The following is a 6,244-nucleotide window of genomic DNA, read 5'->3' as shown; positions in this document are numbered from 1 at the left end:
GTGCAATTTGGATTGGGACTGCATTGAATGTGTAGATAGCTTTGGGTAGTATTGACATTTTGACAATATTTAGTCTTCCAATCCATGAGCAGGGAATGTCTTTCCATTTCTTTAAATCTTCTTCAATTACCTTCATAAGCTTTCTATAGTTTTCAGCATACAGATCCTTTACATCTTTGGTTAGATTTATTCCTAGGTATTTTATGCTTCTTGGTGCAATTGTGAATGGGATCAGTTTCTTTATTCGTCTTTCTGTTGCTTCATTGTTAGTGTATAAGAATGCAACTGATTTCTGTACATTGATTTTGTATCCTGCAACTTTGCTGAATTCATGTATCAGTTCTAGCAGACTTTTGGTGGAGTCTATCGGATTTTCCATGTATAATATCATGTCATCTGCAAAAAGCGAAAGCTTGACTTCATCTTTGCCAATTTTGATGCCTTTGATTTCCTTTTGTTGTCTGATTGCTGATGCTAGAACTTCCAACACTATGTTAAACAACAGCGGTGAGAGTGGGCATCCCTGTCGTGTTCCTGATCTCAGGGAAAAAGCTCTCATTTTTTCCCCGTTGAGGATGATGATAGCTGTGGGCTTTTCATAAATGGCTTTGATGATGTTTAAGTATGTTCCTTCTATCCCGACTTTCTCAAGGGTTTTTATTAAGAAAGGGTGCTGGATTTTGTCAAAGGCCTTTTCAGCACCGATTGACAGGATCATATGGTTTTTCTCTTTTTTTTTGTTAATGTGCTGTATCACGTTGATTGATTTGCGAATGTTGAACCAGCCCTGCATCCCAGGAATGAATCCCACTTGATCATGGTGAATCATTCTTTTTATATGCCGTTGAATTCGATTTGCTAGTATCTTATTGAGAAGTTTTGCATCCATATTCATCAGGGATATTGGCCTGTAGTTCTCTTTTTTTACTGGGTCTCTGTCTGGTTTAGGAATCAAAGTAATACTGGCTTCGTAGAATGAGTCTGGAAGTTTTCCTTCCCTTTCTATTTCTTGGAATAGCTTGAGAAGGATAGGTATTATCTCTGCTTTAAACGTCTGGTAGAACTCCCCTGGGAAGCCATCTGGTCCTGGACTCTTATTTGTTGGGAGATTTTTGATAACCGATTCAATTTCTTTGCTGGTTATGGGTCTGTTCAAGCTTTCTATTTCCTCCTGATTGAGTTTTGGAAGAGTGTGGGTGTTCAGGAATTTGTCCCTTTCTTCCAGGTTGTCCAATTTGTTGGCATATAATTTTTCATAGTATTCCCTGATAATTGTTTGTATCTCTGAGGGATTGGTTGTAATAATTCCATTTTCATTCATGATTTTATCTATTTGGGTCATCTCCCTTTTCTTTTTGAGAAGCCTGGTTACAGGTTTGTCAATTTTGTTTATTTTTTCAAAAACCAACTCTTGGTTTCGTTGATCTGCTCTACAGTTTTTTTAGATTCTATATTGTTTATTTCTGCTCTGATCTTTATTATTTCTCTTCTTCTGCTGGGTTTAGGCTGCCTTTGCTGTTCTGCTTCTATTTCCTTTAGGTGTGCTGTTAGATTTTGTATTTGGGATTTTTCTTGTTTCTTGAGATAGGCCTGGATTGCAATGTATTTTCCTCTCAGGACTGCCTTCGCTGCGTCCCAAAGTGTTTGGATTGTTGTATTTTCATTTTCGTTTGTTTCCATATATTTTTTAATTTCTTCTCGAATTGCCTGGTTGACCCACTCATTCGTTAGTAGGGTGTTCTTTAACCTCCATGCTTTTGGAGGTTTTCCAGACTTTTTTCTGTGGTTGATTTCAAGCTTCATAGCATTGTGGTCTGAAAGTATGCATGGTATGATTTCAATTCTTGTAAACTTATGAAGGGCTGTTTTGTGACCCAGTATATGATCTATCTTGGAGAATGTTCCATGTGCACTCGAGAAGAAAGTATATTCTGTTGCTTTGGGATGCAGAGTTCTAAATATATCCGTCAAGTCCATCTGATCCAATGTGTCATTCAGGGCCCTTGTTTCTTTATTGACCGTGTGTCTAGATGATCTATCCATTTCTGTAAGTGGGGTGTTAAAGTCCCCTGCAATTACCACATTCTTATCAATAAGGTTGCTTATGTTTATGAGTAATTGTTTTATATATTTGGGCCCCGGTATTCGGCGCATAGACATTTATAATTGTTAGCTCTTCCTGATGGATAGACCCTGTCACTATTATATAATGTCCTTCTTCATCTCTTGTTACAGTCTTTAATTTAAAGTCTAGTTTCTCTGATATAAGTATGGCTACTCCAGCTTTCTTTTGGCTTCCAGTAGCATGATAAATAGTTCTCCATCCCCTCACTTTCAATCTACAGGTGTCCTCAGGTCTAAAATGAGTCTCTTGTAGACAGCAAATAGATGGGTCTTGTTTTTTTATCCCTTCTCATACCCTCTGTCTTTGGCGCATTTAATCCGTTTACATTCAGTGTTATTATAGAAAGATATGGGTTTAGAGTCATTGTGATGTCTGTATGTTTTATGCTTGTAGTGATGTCTCTGGTACTTTGTCTCACAGGGTCCCCCTTAGGATCTCTTGTAGGGCTGGTTTAGTGGTGACAAATTCCTTCAGTTTTTGTTTGTTTGGGAAGACCTTTATCTCTCCTTCTATTCTAAATGACAGACTTGCTGGATAAAGGATTCTCAGCTGCATATTTTTTCTGTCTAGCACATTGAAAATCTCGTGCCAATTCTTTCTGGCCTGCCAAGTTTCAAAAGAGAGATCAGTCACGAGTCTTATAGGTCTCCCTTTATATGTGAGGGCACGTTTACCCCTTGCTGCTTTCAGAATTTTCCCTTTATCCTTGTATTTTGCCAGTTTCACTATGATATGTCATGCAGAAGATGGATTCAAGTTACGTCTGAAGGGAGTTCTCTGTGCCTCTTGGATTTCAATGCCTTTTTCCTTCCCCAGTTCAGGGAAGTTCTCAGCTATTATTTCTTCAAGTACCCCTTCAGCACCTTTCCCTCTCTCTTCCTCCTCTGGTATACCAATTATGCGTATATTATTTCTTTTTAATGTATCACTTAGTTCTCTAATTTTCCCCTCATACTCCTGGATTTTTTTATCTCTCTTTTTCTCAGCTTCCTCTTTTTCCATAACTTTATCTTCTAGTTCACCTATTCTCTCCTCTGCCTCTTCAATCCGAGCCGTGGTGGTTTCCATTTTGTTTTGCATTTCGTTTAAAGCGTTTTTCAGCTCCTCGTGACTGTTCCTTAGTCCCTTGATCTCTGTAGCAAGAGATTCTCTGCTGTCAGCTATACTGTTTTCAAGCCCAGCGATTAATTTTATGACTATTATTCTAAATTCACTTTCTGTTATATTATTTAAATCCTTTTTGATCAGCTCATTAGCTGTTGTTATTTCCTGGAGATTCTTCTGAGGGGAATTCTTCCGTTTGGTCATTTTGGATAGTCCCTGGCATGGTGAGGACCTGCAGGGCACTTCCCCTGTGCTGTGGTGTATAACTGGAGTTGGTGGGCGGAGCCGCAGTCAGACCTGATGTCTGCCCCCAGCCCACCGCTGGGGCCACAGTCAGACTGGTGTGTGCCTTCTCTTCCCCTCTCCTAGGGGCGGGATTCACTGTGGGGTGGGGTGGCCTGTCTGGGCTACTTGCACACTGCCAGGCTTGTGATGCTGGGGATCTGGTGTCTTAGCTGGGGTGGGTAGGAAAGGTGCACGGGGGCAGGAGGGGCAGGCTTAGCTTGCTTCTCCTTAGGTGATCCACTTCAGGAGGGGCCCTGTGGCAGCAGGAGGGAGTCAGATCCGCTGCCGGAGGTTTGGCTCCGCAGAAGCGCAGAGTTGGGTGTTTGCGTGGAGCGAGCAAGTTCCCTGACAGGAACTGGTTCTCTTTGGGATTTTGGCTGGGGGATGGGCGGGGGAGATGGCCCTGGCGAGCGCCTTTGTTCCCCACCAAACTGAGCTCTGTCGTCCGGGGGCTCAGCAGCTCTCCTTCCCTTTGTCCTCCAGCCTTCCCGCTTTCTGAGCAGAGCTGTTAACTTATGACCTCCCAGACGCTAAGTCACGCTTGCTGTCGGAACACAGTCCGTCAGGCCCCTCCGCTTTTTGCAAGCCAGACTCGGGGGCTCTGCTTGGCCGGCGAGCCGCCCCTCCGCCCCGGCTCCCTCCCGCCAGTCCGTGGAGCGCGCACCGCCTCGCCGCCCTTCCTACCATCTTCCGTGAGCCTCTCGTCTGTGCTTGGCTCCGGCGACTCCGTTCTGCTAATCCTCTGGCGGTTTTCTGGGTTATTTAGGCAGGTGTAGGTGGAATCTAAGTGATCAGCAGGACGCGCGGTGAGCCAAGCGTCCTCCTACGCCGCCATCTTCCCTCTCGGTCCTGAGTTTCATTTTTCCATGTTAGATAGTTTCCAAATTAATTAAAAAGCAATGAAACAAAATATTTGTAGTCTCAAAAGCATGAGCATATAACGCTTTTATTTTTGCACTATAGCTATTGGTAAAAATATAAGACTATGTTTCAGTTCAATAAGTTTCTCTGACTGGTAAACGCGGCAATTATCTTTTGGCACTTCCTGACATACACCGAGAGAATAGAGCTTAAGAGCCTCTCTTTGTCTCATAGGATATAAAAATCAGTATGACAACTGTCAATTCTCCAAAAGACCAGGAGAAAATTCTATTAATCCAACAAAGCTAAGTTTATTACTGTAATAAAGGAAACTACAACTTTGACAGAGTCTTTGTGGCACTTCAGAAGGGGAAAATCTGGGAGGTGGGTAATATTTGTATACTTTTAGGTTATGAAAGGGGGAATTTTACGTTGGGTCTTACCAGGAGGGGAACTGGTTGGGACTGGGCAGAGTTTATGAAATGACTATTTTCGATTGGCATGCACAGAGAAGTGAGGGTCTTGAAGTGGGTATGATGAGTAAGCTGTTAGTCTCTGTAAGTAAACTATTCTTGTTTGTTTATAGTCCTATCTCCCAGGAGCAAGTATTTCCTGGAGCAAGTACCTAAGTTTACTTTGCTTATTCTTGATATTATTTAATGGAGTCAGAGGAAGTATGCCTAGCCCCAGTATTGTTTAACACAGGAATAGATGCGATGCCTGGGTGGCTCTGTTGGTTAAGTGACCAACTCTTGATTTTGACTCAGGTCACGATCTCATGATTTGTGGGATCAAGTGCCACGTGGGGCTCTGTGCTGTCATCATGGAACCTGCTTGGGATTCTCTCTCCCTTTCTCTTTGCCCTCCTCCCAACTCATGGGCACCAACTCTCCCTCTCTCTCTCTCTCTCTTTCAAAATAAATAAATAAACGTTTTTTAAAAACCACACAGGAAGAGAAAATCATTTTGTTATCACGTTTCAGCCCTTTCTTGATTCATCAGTGTTAGCTGAGAAAGACTCTATTATCATCTGAACACAGGATAAATCTGTATCTGTATATTTTTTATGGTCATGGTTGTGTATAATGTTTCTGTCAATAATCATTTCAACTTAAGTTCCAGACTTTCTTCTATATTTGTTGGAAGATACTTTATTGTATTGTTTGCTAGAACTATAGCTGTGAAACAACATTTAAGACTGGAGATTATTACACATCTGGGTGCTGTGACACAAATACTAATCTCAATGATTATTATCAGGACTGTAGGCCACTTCTAGGCCAGCCATAAAGAGTCCTCAAATGAAATCTTGAGAATAGATCAAATCCCACATCTAAATGGTGCAAAAAACCATACAAGGGGTTGTTAGCTACATTTATGAATCTTTTATTCCTTAAATGTTCTTAGATGCAAGACAGATATTCCTCAAATATTAAAGTACAAGAGAGATCTTTTTCTTGGGGGGCTGGATGGCTCATTTGGTTAAGCGTCAAGTGTCTGACTTCAGCTCAGTTCATGATCTTGCAGTTCATGGATTCAAGCCCCAGTGTTGGGCTCTGTGCTGACAGCTCAGAGCCTGGAGCCTGTTTGAGATTCTGTGTCTCCTTCTCTCTCTGCCCCTCTCCCACACACGCTGTGTCTCTGTCTCTCTCTCTCTCTCAAAAATAAACATTAAAAAAATTAAAAGAAGATCTTTTTCTTGATCATCAATTCTTGAATCCTTAAATTTAGCTACTTTTCTACCTTTTCTGTAGCTTCATTATGTACTATACATATTACTTTAGCACTCTCTGGAGCAGTCCCATGTACAAAATAGCAGATTTCCTCTTCTTTTTCCTGAATGTAATGCACTGTGGAATCATTATCATT

This window comes from Puma concolor, chromosome A2, assembly GCF_028749965.1.
Source record: "Puma concolor isolate L17-30 chromosome A2, mPumCon1.1.hap2, whole genome shotgun sequence".
NCBI lineage: Eukaryota > Metazoa > Chordata > Mammalia > Carnivora > Felidae > Puma > Puma concolor.
The sequence above is the reverse complement of the archived record's forward strand: the minus strand, read 5'-3'. Positions refer to the sequence as shown.